The sequence below is a fragment of the Nicotiana tabacum genome, chromosome 6, assembly GCF_000715075.1.
Source record: "Nicotiana tabacum cultivar K326 chromosome 6, ASM71507v2, whole genome shotgun sequence".
Lineage (NCBI taxonomy): Eukaryota > Viridiplantae > Streptophyta > Magnoliopsida > Solanales > Solanaceae > Nicotiana > Nicotiana tabacum.
This window is the reverse complement of record NC_134085.1, coordinates 68,466,978-68,483,088: the sequence shown is the minus strand read 5'-3', so window position 1 is coordinate 68,483,088 and position 16,111 is coordinate 68,466,978. Positions and strand designations below refer to the sequence as shown.

Genomic DNA, 16,111 nt, shown 5'->3' with positions numbered 1-16,111 from the left:
ATAAGTTATTACTACAATGAGAAATTATCAATATAATAATAAAACTGCAATAGAATTTAATACAACTATCTCGAGTACTGGTAATATAAGTTATGAGTCTCTGTGATTAAAATTTACAAGGTTGATAAAAGAAATAAATACAATATTTTTTTAAAAGTTACATAAATAGAAATAATGTGCTAATCTACCATAAACAAATGGTAGCTTGAATATGGGATGCATCTACAAATTCAACATATGCCTTCGTCATCCACAAGAGCCCAGCTCAAAGAATCTGCACGCAAGGTGCAAAAGTGTAGTATGCATACAATCTCCCAATTGTACTGAATATGCATCTTGACTAACCTCAAAGAAGTAGTGACAAGGTTTTTAAATCAAAAGATACTCACTTTGCAAAATCTATGCAGCTCAATAATATATATAATACAGAAAAATATTCAAGAAAGATAATTACAGAATAAAGAGTATGAGATAGTAGGAGTGAAAAATTGAGATAAAGATCAATTTCCAAATAACATGTTCAAGAGAACTTACGAGAATCCAATGCATCAATGCATGATGATAATTTCTTTTTTTTTTTTTACATCAATCTGTTATGCTACAACAACTCAACCAAACATGAGATATCAGCTCAACATGGGTAATTTCATCTTGAAAACCAAATTGTCAAATAACAATAGAGGCATAGATTAACATGTTAGATGAAACGTAAAAACATGTAAAATGCACCATAAATCATAAAGAATTCACTTGCACCATTAAGGTAACACCCAGTTTTGACAACAATTCATCAAATAGATACAAAAAAAATATGGCACCTCATGCCCATATTTTTCTGCCACAATAATAATATTCACCCTTTTCACACCGCCCTAACACAATATCACAATATCCAACCGTATCACTTCGCCCTGACACAATATTACAATATCCAATAGTATCCCTCTGCCCTTACACAATATCACAATATCCAACCGTATTGCTCCGCCCTAGCACAATATCACAATATCCAACCGTATCGCTCCGTCCTGACACAATAATCACACTCGCACGGAAAAACCTTGTGCCATCACCCTAATCAATCCACTCAACATGTCTACATGTGCCAAAAATCACAACAATGCAAGACAACAAATAATCATCAAGAGACATATCCTCATAACTCATCAATAAAGCGCACAAGGATATGATAACAACAAAAATACAGATAGGGTTCAACATAAAAAAATATGACTATGTCTATATCAAATATAGCAGCGAAGTTTGAGTAGTCATACAAAGGATCACATATATGTCACAGAGTGCACACATCCCAATCAAGGCACACACAAAAATAAGTACGAATGTGTATTCATAACATACAAGATTAGTCCATCATATTCAAACTAAGATACCAATAGCCTTAACATTAGTTCTATCCTGGTTTATATGCTCACGTATTCAATTAATCGAATAATACGTAGAATCAAGTAGAACACGCAATCAAATAAGGCATAGAGAAATTTAAAATGCACCACGAGAATGAATACACATGGTACATGTATATATGTTTGTCACCTCCTATATACATTACCCCCACATGTAGCAAATAATACCAATTATTAGAAAAAAAATTCCCTCAACCAAATCTACACTAGACACTTACCTCAAACAAGCCAAATCAATAATCTAAAAATGCCTCCCGCATGAATAGACACCCGGACAGATCGAATCTAGCCAAAAATAACTCAATAAAATCAAATAATTCCATAGGAATCAAAATCAAATAATAAAATTCGAATCTTTAATCAATTACTCGAAGTCAACAAAAAGTCAACACAGTCCCACACTCCGAAACCCGTCAAAACTCACAAATCCTAATTACCATGCGTATACGAGTCAATATATATATGTTTCATCAAAAATAGACTCAAATAGGGGATCAAATCTCTAATTTTTTACTTTAGAAAAGTTTTGCCGAAAATCCCCAAATTTCCTCTTAGATTTACCAATCAAATGTAGAAATCAAAGATAGAATCATGAATAATAATTTAGTCTGAGTCAAGAACACTTACCCAATCCAAGTAGGGAAAAATCACCTAAAAATCGTCCTTATCCGAGCCCCTAATTCAAAATATGATAATGAGCTCAAAGTGCAAAATAAGAACTTAAAATATATTTTTCTGGAAGTACCTTTCGTGATTGCGATACCTACATCGCGATCGCGAAGTACAAGGATGATCACTGCCCAAATTACACTTCAAATTTGCGGCACACACCTCACGAACACGATGAGCAAAGATGTCAAACCTTCACAAACGTGTCCTAGACCTCGCAAATGTTGAAGAAATTGCACCAGCTCTCAGCTCTCAAACATGAATGCATCACATCTACGCGAACGTGATGAGCAATCGACTAAGCAACTGCGAATGCGACCACCATGTCGTGAACGTGTAGAGGAAAAATACACAGACCCAACAAACACCCTTTGCTAACGTGGTTCTTAACTCGTTAATGCGAAGAAAAAAATTCCTCAAATCCACTTCCTTATCCGCGAATGAGATGATTCCTCTGCCAACGCAATTCACAGCTGAGACCAGCAAAAACCAACAATACAAACATGAGAGAAATGGTCCTAAATCACCCTGAATCATACCCGAGGCCTCCTGGACCCCGTCCATACCCTATCCAGTTGTACTAACAAGTCCAAATACATTATTCAAACTTATCCAAAGGTTCGAAATATCATAAATATCACTAAAATCAAGAATCGAAGATCAAGATCATTCTCTTAATTTTTAAACCTTCAAACTTCGTCGAACACGTCTGAATCCTTCCAAAATAACTCGGAATAGAACCAAACTTTGCGCAAAAGTTTTAAATGATATACCGAACCCTTTCAAATCCCTAAATAACAAATCGGAACCTGATATCACCAAAGTCAGTTCCTGATCAAACTCATAATTTTTAAGCCTTCAAATTGCCAACATTCGCTGAAATGAGCCAAATCAACCTAGGAACCTCCAAATACAAATTCAGACATACGTCTAAGTTTGAAATTACATACGAACCTATTGGAACCATCAAAACACTAATCATAGATCATTTACATAAAAGTCAAACCTTGATCAACTCTTCAACTTAAATCTTCCGAATTGAGAATTACTTTTTCGAACCACTCCTGAACTTTCCGAAAATTAAAACCAATCATGCATGTAAGTCGTAGTACATCATATGAAGCTACTCAATACCTCAAACCACCAAAAGAAATGTCAATGCTGAAAATGACTTGTCGAGTCATTATATATTTCTTCTATAACCCCTTTTATTACTTTCCATATCCCATTCGGGAAATTTTATAGCTTAGTAAGCCATATTAACTTGATAATCTTTGATAATTTACCATATTCCATTAACAGAAAAATTCGAGTTGCACCTCCAAATTTTAAAAAACGAAAAAAATTAGCTCTATATACTAGTAAAAATTATTTTCACATGCGAAGATTGTATGATTGGATGCTTTATTGGAGGATAGAGATATCTTAGTTGATTTCATGAAGTTATAGTTAGCATTTATTTAAAAAGTATATACATGCAAATGAAATGGATAGAGAGCTAATAATTCCTTTTTTCTGGTTAGTTCTCATTAGAACTAGGTGTTAGTGAGGGAATAGCTTAGTTGGTGGGGACGTTCACCTTGGTGTAAGGGTTTGATTCTTCACCTTGTAATCTCCTTCCCCAATTTTTCCTTCCCCTACCCACTATCCCCTATGTATAATAATTTTTTTAAAGCAAAAAAAATATTAGTGGGAGTTTGTAAAGATGGAGACGTGAAGGATAAACAGAGCTCGATCTTGGGATCCAATTGTGGAACCTTAGAAGGTTCTCGAAGAGAGAGAAAAATGAGAGAATCTGTTAAGTGGGAAAAATGAACTAACTAACTTGGATTACCTGTGCAAATGAGTACATATATACAACACAAGTGAGAGACACACGTGAGACTAATCTAAGCTCAACTAATATAACTAACACTAACATAGTAGTTAACAGCTAAACTAAGTTTGTATATAATTAATACAATATCTCAATACCCCCCCCCAAGTTGGAAGTGATGTTGTCACTGCGAACTCGCTCATAACTGATGGATGCTTGACTCCAGTAAGGGCCTTGGTTAAGACATCAGCTAACTGGCAATCAGTCCCAACATGATGAAGAGACAACAAGCCTTCCTACAACTTGTCTCTTACAAAATGGCAATCGACTTCAATGTATTTGGTTCGTTCCTGAAAAATAGGATTTTGAGCGATGTGCAGGGTTGATTGACTGTCACACAACACTGGGACATGCTTAGGAAAAGGAACTGCCAGCTCATCAAATAATCTGCACAACCAAACAAGTTCACCAACTACATTTCTCAGGGCTTTATACTCTGTTTCAGCAGAGGATAGGGATATGGTGTCCTATTTCTTAGACTTCCAACTGATTGAACTATCACCAAGAAGTACCAAATACCCACTAGCAGACTTCCTAAAGTCTGGACAAGCTGCCCAATCAGAGTCACAATACCAACTAATAATACAATCTGAATTGGCAGACATGAAGATCCCACGGGTAGGATCAGTCTTTAAATATCTAAGTAAATGATAAGAAGCCTTCAAGTGAGGTTCCCTGGGATCTTGCATGAATTAACTAAGGTGTTGAACATTGTATGCAATATCTAATCGTGTATTAGTGAGGAAGTTCAATTTACCTATCAGGGTCCTGTAGGTAGAAGGATCTGTTAGGGGCACACCTTCCTTGGCTCTGAGTTTGACATTAGGATCCAATGGTCCACTGAAAGCACTACAATGAAGGCACTCATACTCCTTCAGTAGATCAAGTGCAAACTTCCTTTGATTATGGCACCATCTTCCCTGTAGAAAACTTCCAACCTAGGAAATAATGCAATATTCCCAAGTCTTTAATTCTAAATTGAGCATGCAAAAAAAATTTCAACAAGACGATCTCCTTTGAGTTGTTCCCTGTAATGATTACATCATAAACATAAGCAACAACATAGATGATAGAGGAGTCAGTCTTCTTGTAAAACAGAATAGTCATTAAGGGAGTGAACATATTCTTTGGAGCATAGAGCCTCAGCTGGTTTAGCATACCACTGCCAATTGGCTTGTTTCAAGCCATGTAGTGATTTATTCAGCTTGCACACTAGTCCAAGTGCATCAACCAATAGGCCAGGAGGTAAATCCATGTACACTTCCTCATGGAAATCCCCATGGAGGAAGGTATTATTTACATCAAGTTGAAAGATTCTCCAATATTTTTTTACTGCAGTTGCTATGAGTGCCCTGATAGTGGTCATCTTCACAACTGCTGAAAAGGTCTCAGTATAATCAACACCAGCCTATTGGGTATACCCTTTTACCACCATAATGGCCTTAAATCTCTCAATACTAGCATCAACTTTGTGTTTGATTTTATACACCCATCGACAGCCTATTGACTTCTTCCCTATAGGCAAAGGAACTAAGTCCCAAGTGTGATTGGCATGGAGTGCTTCAAAATCTAGTGTCATGGTTGCTTGCCAAGCAGGGTCCAAAGTTGCTTCCTCATAAGAGTTTGGCTCACTGTCATGACAAATACTTTGCACAAGGTGCTGACTATCAGGAACTAAGGAGTAGAAGAAAACATGATGATGTGTGGAGAAAAGAGCATTAGGAGAGAAAGAGGAATCTAAAGTGGATGTGGTGACAGGAGATGATGAAACAGATGTAGGATATGTATCAGGGTGTAAGTTAGGCATGGAACATAGGCATTCAAAGCTTCTTAAGTGGGAATAGGTTGGTTTTTTGTTGTAGAGGACTTCAATTAGACATTTATTCTTCAGGTAAGTGGTGGGGAGTCTGCTTATAATATGAGTTGCAGCCAATACTCACTCACCCCAATACTGCAGGGTAACTTAGACTGAAAAAGGAGTGCGCTAGCAATTTTCAAAAGGCACTTATATTTTCTTTCTACTACCTCATTTTGTTGAGGAGTGTAGGGACATGTTATTTGATAAATAATCCCCTTTGGCAGAAAATAGGATGAGGCTTGTATAGTTACAAATTCTGAACCATTGTCTGATCTGAGGTACGTTACATTTGTTTTGAAATGAGTTTCAACCAAGCATATGAACCCTTTGATGACTTGCAATGCATTGCTTTTATTGGTCAAGAGGTTGGTCCAGGTGGCCCTACTATAATTATCCACTAAGGTGAGGAAATATCTATTGTTGTCATGGGGGCCATATGGTATGGTCCCCAGAGGTCTACATGAAGGAGTTCAAAAACAGAAGTTGTGGTGTTGGTTCTGTGGGGGACTGCAAGTCTAGGTTGCCTAGCCAGGGGACTAATAGAGCAGAGAAAGGTTGTTTGATTGAGAACTAAACAGGAATAGAGGATATCTCCCTCACTTGACAAAAGGTACATGTCTCAATCTATAATGCCACAATAAGTCAGCTAGATTCATATCAGACAACAAAGAATGTGATGGAAAGCACTGAGTTTTATTACCAATGGAGTTATTTACAAATGATTGTGAATTGCAAGTGGAAACATTTACAAGTGAATCAGAATGTTGACATTGCAAGCTATTTATATCACAGGTTTTAGACAAAACTGAATCTGAATAAGAGGAGAGGCATGTGAATTGGAGTAGGAATTCTTCAAACAGCTTGAACATAGGAGGTATTATCCATCCCTGACCTTACCAATCTCCAGAGGCCTCTTCATTAAAGGAGCCTGCAATAGACATAGGAAGTCAAAAAAGGCAACCAAACCTTTAAATTGAGAAGCTAAAGAATGTATTGGAAAATGATTGTATTTGAAGGATGGAACATAAAGAACTCTATGCAGGATAATGTTTGGTGCAAGAGTAACTTTTCCAATTTCAGTGACTTTAATAGTCGTTTGGTAAAGTAATTAACATAGGATACACTAAGGTTTTGATGTGAGAGCAAAGATTTGTTGAAGGTCATATGATTAGAAGCCCCGAAATCCAAAATCCAAATGTTAGCCCTTGACTTAAAGCATTATATGACAAATCAATAGAGAGAACAGATACAGAGCAAGGTAGAATACCTGCAAAATTTACAACCCCACCAGTGATGTTATTATCTGAGTTATCTCCGCCAGAGCTAGCCTGGAAGTGCTAGAGTAAAGTCACCAGTTGCTCATATTGTTCTCTAGTGAGACTGACATTGGAGCTGCTGCTTTGGGACTATATTTCCTCACCATTCATAGGAAATGCATCAATTGGAATGTTTGTACATTAGTCGCAGTCCTTTTGCCTTTATTGTACTTGAGATTGTGATTAAAGTCTTGTGGATAACCGTGGAGTTTGAAACATTTGTCTTTGATATGACCAACACGCTTACAGTGATCACAAAAGGGACGAGGTCTGCTAGTGGAGGAATAACTATTTGGATAGTAATTGGTTCTGAAGTTGTTGTTGTGCGTAGATGCCCTGTTTAAACTGTTGTGTGTAGGAACATTGGCATTCAAAGAGATAGATTCCATCACGAGCTTATTGTGTGGTTTCACTTCTCTTTGCTTTTCCTCCTGAATAAGCAAAGAAAAGGCTTGTGCCATAGAAGGTAAGGGATTCATCATGAGTATATTGCCACGTACCGTGGTGTATACCTCGTTTAATTGCATCAGAAATTGAATAAGTCTTCTGTCTTGCTCAACTTTGGGCACATTTTCCTTAGCCCCACAGGTACACTGGCAACTACACTGCGACTTGGCATCTATCATATCCAATTTCTCCCAAAGTTTCTTTATTTTTGTGTAGTATCCAGTAATATCTAGGACTCCTTGAGTTAAATCGTTGATTTCCTTTTGGATTTGATACAATTTGGTGTCGTTGGTCTGGTCGTACCTATCCTCTAACTCTCTCCACAACTTAAAAGCATTACTAGCATATTCGACACTATCGGCAATATATTTGCACAAAGAATTCAGGATCCATGAGGTTACCATATCATCACACCTTTCCCACTAACAAAATTATAGGAAATCTAGGTCTGGCCGTTTATAAACCTATTTTATTTTTGAATGAAAGAGCTCTAAGAACACTTCTCCTCTATGATCTATATCTGATGCCGTTGAACGAAGCTGTCACTAGCATCGCACAAAGTATTATTCGACGGGTGCATGTAGAAAGGGTAGCTTAAATTAATTATAGAGTCAACGCCGGCGACAGGAGTAGAGCTACTCGATTCAAATCCAGATTCATTGTTTGGATCAAGAATAGCCATGGAAGGTAGTATCAATTCGTTGAAAAATGAAACAGAAAAGAGAAGAAAATAATGGATCGAGAAAAATTGGGCAAAACTTGAGAACTCAATTGAGATCGTGATTTCAGCTTTAGAACTCAATTGACAGAGAAATCCAGGACAATAGTGAGGTGACTATTGTGCTATGATTTCATGTAAAGATGGATAAGTGAAGGATAAATAGAGCTCGAGCTTGGGCTCCAATGGTGGAACCCTAGAAGGTTCTCGAAGAGAAAGAAGAATGAGAGAATCTGTTAAGTGGGAAAAATGAACTGACTAACTTGTACCTGCGCAAATGAGTACATATATATAACACACTTGAGAGACACACGTGACACTAATCTAAGCTCAACTAATATAAATAACACTAACAGAGTAGTTAACAGCTAAGCTAAGTCTACATATAATTAACGAAAAAGGGCCAAAACTACCCCTTGACTATTGGGTTTGGTATGATAATTTTGCAAAATTTGCCCCTACCATTTTCTTTTCGGCTCAAACTACCCTTATGACTAACAGCCTTATCTTTTTTTTAAAAAATCTATAATTAATTATTAGGTGTCATGTTGCTATTGGACTAACTTAAACCCATCCCAAATTAACTGAACCCGCCCATAACCCGAAAATTGACCCGCCATAATTTTCTCCAAAACCCTTCCAACACAACTTTCTTCTTGTACTTGTCCAAGTTAGCCGACGACTCCACCATTTTTTCCGGAAACGATTGCTTCATTCTTTTTTTACCTTATTTTCTTCAAAGGGTGATGATAATAGGCTAGATTTATGTAATTTGGTGATTGTTTATGCCCCAACTTGATTATGTTTCACTGTGATAATATAGTTAAATGATGATAAAAGGGCTTTAATTGTGAATTTCACACGTTGCAAGAGTGAGTAGCATGTATGAGGCCTTAAAGCTGTGATTGGAGCTAAACTGAAGCAAGAAAAGCCCCTAGGAGCTGAGTACATGGGAAGTCGAGAAAAAAAGAAGAGATGAAATGAAGACCTAGACTAGCGCGGCCATTAGCACGACCGCGCTAGCCCAGATGGTCGAGGCAGAATGATAGGGCATATGTGGGGTCACTAGCGCGTCCATTAGCGCGACCGCGCTTGCCCAGTTCTGGAAAAGTAAACTTCAGGGGTAAAATTGGAAGTTCGGGGGAAATCCACTTAACCTATAGAAGGTCTAGCTCGCCCAAGAGATGATTATCAAGGTTTTCATAGTTTAGTTCAAGGCAAGGAGAGGCAAGAGGCAAGGAGGATAATTCAACATCGAGTTCTTCCTTTCTTCCTTTTGTTTTTACGATTTGTGATGAATTTGTATATTGTTATGATGAACTCTAGTATGAGTAGCTAAATATTTAGTCTAAGTTTTGATGGAACCTATTGAAGGATGAACTTCTTGTTATGTTAATATAGTTTGCCCAGTTTAATCTCTATTTGTTCAACTATGTGCTTGTTGTAGTTAATTGACAGAATCCTCAATTAGCTATGCCTATTCAGTGTGCATAACTCGGGAGAGAGTGCATATTTTGGTAATTGTTAAACAACACCACTCCCAAAGTATATGAGGGATCAATAACTGAGGGTTTAAAAGCGGGATTAGGGATAATGAAGCCTTGGGTGCAATCTAAAGTGAGCTGTAATAAACAAAGTCAACTAGCGTATCTTGGGAGAGTACGGCTAGTAAGTTATTGTGATTGCTCGGGAGAGATTTACGGTAATAAGATTGCTCATGATTGATAGAGACGATTAGGAAAATCTATATGAAACATAACCGGAAGGGATTCCATCAATAAGGGAAATCATAACCTTAGAACCTTCTCTTAATTGTTTACAACTTAATCATAGTTAGTTTTCAGTTGCTTATTTACATTCATTCTTAGTTAGTAGAAACATTCTCAATTGTTATTCAGAACGTTTGGAAAGTTGATTCCGTAGAATTTAGTAAGCCTAACGAGAGTAATTGATAGGTTAATTCCTTATGGGTTCGACTCTGGGCTAAATACTCAGATTATATTTGCAACGTCCGCGTGTCCTTTTTATAAGGCATAGTTGGGCGTGATCAAATTTTGGCATCGTTGCCGGGGAATTAACGGTGTTATCAATTACAATTGAAAGAAGTACAAAAATTCTTAGTGTAGTCAATTTTCTCTATACCCAATCTTTATATTGAAATTTTAACGTTTGTTGACTTGGTTGTACAAGTGCATGCCTAGAAACTCATCGAGAACTGGTGAAGTATTTGAAGCATTATCAGATCCCGAGAAAGTTTTCAAGGCCTTGAATCGGGCCAACCAGAAAAACAAACAACAACAAACAATTGAACAATTCAAACCAGATATGGGGGATCATGTAGTAGACCCAGCTGCGCTGGTGGCACCTCTTGTGCCAGAGGCTGCGCTTTATGATTGGGCACAACCCATAGCTAAAAATTTGACCACAACGATTTTAGTCCCGCAGATACAGGCTGAATCATTCCAAATCACTAATAACATGATGCACTTGTTGCAAAACAAGGGACTATTTTCGGGGTCACAAGTCGAAGATCCTCAACAACACTTGAAGAATTTCCTGTCAATCTGCAAAACCCAAAGGCATCCCAATGTAACTCAGGAAGCAATCAAGCTGTTATTGTTTCCGTTCTCAGTGACAGGAGCTGCCCAGACCTAGCTAAACTAACTCCCCATTAATTCTATAACAACTTGGGAGGAGTTAGTCAAGCAATTCGTGAACAAGTTCCACCCACCCAACAAGACCACTCAACAAATTGATGAAATTTTGAGTTTCAAACAGAGACCAATGGAAACACTGCATGAAACATGGGAACGATTCAAAGGGATGCTGGTTATATGTCTGCATCATGGTATTCCAGATTTGATGTTAAGGCAGCGATTTTATGTGGGATTGTCAGATAGCGTGAAGAACATTGTTGATGCTTCAGCTGGTGGAGCATTTTTGAGCAAAACATGGAGAGAAGGCCAGAGTCTGCTTGGCAAGATGGCACAGAATTTGGGATGGACAATCAGGAATGCACCTATCACTCCATTGGTTCACTCAGTGCCCTTAGATCCATCCAACTCTATGGCTGAAAATATGGCCACCTTATTGACACAGATGAGTATACTCACCAAAAAGGTAGAAGAGTCAGGGAAGAAGCAGCAGGTACACATAGTAGATACTACCAATGAGGGCTTGTGCACATCTTGCATTAGTCAGCCAATTAGTAACCAGTGGAATGCAGAATATGATTATCATCACTACCCTGAAGACATGAACTATGTGTCTAATTATGGAGGCCAGAGACAGGGTGGTCAGAATTGGGGCCAGCAAAATCAGCCGTACAGGCCAGTCCAGCCACAGTTCAACAATGGGAACATAGGAGGTATGAGACCTCCTAACAATATGGCACTTTACCCAAAGCCACAGGGATATAACAATCAGAATCAGCAGCAGGGGTATCACCCTCCTCAGCAGTAGCATGGTGGACGGTAGGAAGATGGGTTTGCTAGACTTGAGGCAATGATGCAGTAAGTTATTGGGTCTAATGCAAAAATTAGTGAAAGAGTAGATGCATATGATTCAGCTATCAAGAATATTGAAGTGCATATGGGCCAAATTTCGATGTCTCTAAACAATCGTCCTCATGGGACATTATCTGCACACACCCAAATAAATCCAAAAGATCAAGGCCCGAAGCAGCTGATGGCAGTGAGTCTACATAATGACAGAGATTTGGATGTGGAGAAAGAGAGGGTGCGAGAAAGCAGACAGGTTGAGACACTCATACCAATGCACATTTAGCTAGATGAGTCAACGAAACTGACAGAGGTGACAGTCCAGGCTGCCCAGGAAGAACATAACATTCAGATTGAGACTGAGAAAGAAGCTGAGACAGCCCAGGAACAAGTAGTTGAGGTGGCAGCTGATAAAGAGTAGTCCCAAATCATTGGGAAGGAGAGACCTCCCGCACCATTCCCTTAGAGGCTGGCTAAGTACCAAAAAGAGGAGCAATACAAGAAATTCTTGGAGATGCTGAAACAAATTCAGGTAAATATTCCATTGATAGATGTTTTGAAAGAGATGTCTGGGTATGCAAAAATGATGAAGGACTTAATGTCCCGAAAATTCGATTTTCAAGACTTGGCCACGGTGACTCTTACTCAGACCTGCAGTGCAGTGGTGACTAGACCAATTGCGGAGAAGCTATCTGACCCAGGGAGCTTTACAATTCCTTGCACTATTGGTAATTTTGCTTTTGCTAAGGCACTTTGTGATCTAGGGGCCAACATAAATCTTATGCCCCTGGAGATTTATAAGAGGCCGGGGATTGGAAGAGCTAGACCCACCTCTATGTTGTTGCAGCTGGCTGACAGGACTGTAAAAACACCCTCTGGTATCCTGGATAATATGTTGATTCAGGTGGGGAAATTTGTGTTCCTTGCATATTTTGTGATCTTAGACTGCAAGGTGAATGAAGAAATTCACATAATTTTAGGAAGGTCGTTCTTTGCTACTGGGATAGCTCTCATTGATTGTGAGTCTGGGGAGCTCAAGATGAGATTAAACGACGAAGAGATAACATTCAACGTGCAGAAATCTGTGAGGCGACCAAATGAATTTACCAATTGCTCTCTTATTGATGTCGTGGATGTAATCGTAGAAACTGATGATGAGATGCTGACTATTGAGAACCCTTTTGCTGCATGTCTGACGAATTTAGATGAGGTGAATGAAGAAGAACTGGCAGAATGGGTATTGGCGTTAGAGGGCAGAGGGTTCTGGGATAGAACTCTTGAATTTGAGCCCTTGCACTTAGAAAATAGAGAAACTCCTCCAGCCAAGCCATCCATCGAAGAACCACCAAAGCTGGAATTGAAGCCACTGCCCGCCCATCTCAGGTATGAGTTCCTTGGACCTGACTCCACATTACGTGTTATTATCTCATCTAGTTTGTTAGATGTGCAGGCACAACAACTCTTGCAGGTACTCAAAGAGTATAGACTGCCATTGGGTGGACCATGACAGACATTAAGGGGATCAGCCCCACCTACTGTATGCATAAAATTTTGCTGGAAGAGAGACAAAAACCTTCCAGGGAACACCAAAGAAGGTTGAACCCCAACATGAAGGAAGTGGTGAAGAAAGAAGTGGTAAAGTGGTTAGATTTGAGAATCATTTTCCAAGCTCTGACAGCAGCTGGGTTAGCCCAGTGCAATGTGTGCCTAAGAAGGGTGGCATGATGGTAATCAAAAACGATAACAATGAACTAATTTCTACAAGAATCGTCACGGGCTGGAAAATTTGCATGGGCTACAGAAAGTTAAATCTGGCCACCCAGAAAGACCATTTCCCACTTCCCTTCATTGATCAAATGTTAGACAGATTGGCAGGGAGGTCACACTTCTATTTTCTGGATGGGTACTTAGGGTACAATCAGATCTCCATTACACCAGGGGACAGAGAGAAGACCTCCTTCACTTGCCCATATGGCATTTATGCCTTTCGGAGGATGCCTTTTGGCCTATGCAATGCACCCGCCACATTCTAAAGGTGCATGATGGCCATATTCACTAACATGGTAGAGGACATAATGGGGTATTCATGGATGATTTCTCAATGGTGGGGAACTCATTTGATGAGTGCCTTATAAATCTGACTCGTGTGTTGAAACGGTATATTGAGACTAACCTGGTTCTTAATTGGGAGAAGTGTCATTTCATGGTACAAGAAGGCATAGTCTTGGGACACCGGGTGTCAAGTAAAGAAATTGAGGTGGATAGCGCTAAAGTTGACGTGATAGCAAAGCTGCCACCTCCAACTTCAGTCAAGGCAATCAGGAGCTTCCTCGGGCATGCCGGTTTCTACCGGAGATTCATAAAAGACTTCTCAAAATTTTCCAACACTCTCTGTAAATTGTTAGAAAAAGATCACCCTTTCTTGTTTTCTGATGATTGCAGGGTAGCATTCGAGGAGTTGAAAAAGAGGCTAGTAATAGCATCCATCATTGTTGCCCCCGACTAGGAGCAACCATTCGAACTCATGTGTGATGTCAGTGACTACACAGTGGGGGCAGTGCTGGGACAACGGAAAGACAAGCTAATGCATCCAATCTACTATGCTAGTAGAACGCTGAGTGGAGCCCAGTTGAACTACACTGTGACTGAGAAGGAGATGTTGGCTGTGGTGTTTGCTTTCGACAAATTCAGATCGTACCTGATTGGCTCTAAGGTAATTGTATACACTGATCATGCAACTCTCAGGTACTTGATTGAGAAGAGGGAGTCTAAGCCGCGCCTGATTCGTTGGGTGTTGCTACTGCAAGAATTCGACCTCGAAATTCATGACCATAAGGGCACAGAAAACCAAGTCGCTGACCATCTATCACGACTTGAGGGAGCTGAAAACTCAATTGAGGTTGAGGACATTCTGAAAACCTTTCCAGACGAGCAGTTACTCGCTACTAGTCTTGAGGAAGTGCCATGGCATGCAGACTTTTCAAATTGCCTGGCCAGCGGTATAGTTCCCTATGACCTTTCCTCTATACAAAAGAAAAGGTTTTATCGTGATTGCCGCATTTATTATTGGGATGAACCTTACCTGTTTCGAATATGTGTTGACAATATGATCCGGAGGTGTGTCCCCGAAATAGAACAATCTTCTGTTTTGCAGGCATGTCATGCATCGACATATGGAGGGCATTTTGGAGGAGTCAGGATAGCTGCGAAAGTGCTAGAGGCCGGTTTCTTTTGACCTATAGTGTTTAAAGATGCACACCAATGGGTGAAGGATTGCAATGAATGTCAGCGAACAGAGAACATTTCCCGTCGCCATGAGATGCCCATGAACCCGATTCAAGAGGTGGAAGTGTTTGATGTCTGGGGGATTGACTTCATGGGACCCTTTATCAACTCCTTTGGCAATAAGTACATACTTGTTGTTGTGGATTACGTGTCCAAATGGGTAGAAGCTGCAGCGTTGCCCACTAATGATACAAGAATGGTAGTGGGATCTTTGAAGAACATTTTCACCCGTTTTGGGACCCCGAGAGCGATTATCAGTGACGGAGGCACCCACTTCTGTATTCGAGCCTTTGAGAAGTTGCTAGCGAAGTATGATGTGCGTCACAAGGTGGCAACATCGTACCATCCGCAGACAAGTGGACAGGTGGAAGTGTCTAATAGAGAAATAAAAAGTGTATTGACCAAGACAGTGAATGCCACAAGAACTGATTGGGCGAAAAAGTTAGATGATGCACTCTGGGCTAAATACTAAGATTATATTTGTAACGTCCGCGTATCCTTTTATAAGGCATAGTTGGACGTGATCAGGTGATAATAAAGCTCACGACATCAGCCACAGTAAAAACTAAAAAGAAAACTTTGGATCACTAGTTAGACAACGCACATAAACATGTTCGCGTGTCAAAATGAGTTTTCAAGGATTGTTACAATTTCTTGTATCATAATTTTAGCCACTTTAATTCACCACAATACAAGCATGATATTAAGCTCTCTCACTCAATATCTCTGCCTCCATCAAAATGGAAGAAATCGTGTCAACAAAGCGAGGTCGAGTCAATGACCGGAACAAGAAATCTTTGACTCATAAAACCCAAAAGTTATCTTCATCGAGTTCACCAGTTTCAGAATCTCCCGTCATTTTTCGTTCGACTTATACCAGATTTCGACTTTGCAGAATCTCAATATCGGTGATAACAATTTTGGTGGCTCCATTTCCTCTGACTCCTGCTCTCTATCTTCTCATTTACACTTCTTGAATATTTTTCAAATTACTTTGTTAGTAAGCGGCGGAGTT

The 16,111-nt window shown here is 39.3% G+C and overlaps 1 non-coding gene across 1 annotated transcript; it reads right to left on the bottom strand.

Moving 5' to 3' along the window:
* Positions 1–11,056: 11,056 nt before the first annotated feature.
* Positions 11,057–11,163, bottom strand: LOC142182397 (small nucleolar RNA R71). Its single transcript, XR_012711232.1, has one exon. It is a non-coding gene; the product is annotated as a small nucleolar RNA R71 (small nucleolar RNA).
* Between the last annotated feature and the right edge of the window lie 4,948 nt (positions 11,164–16,111).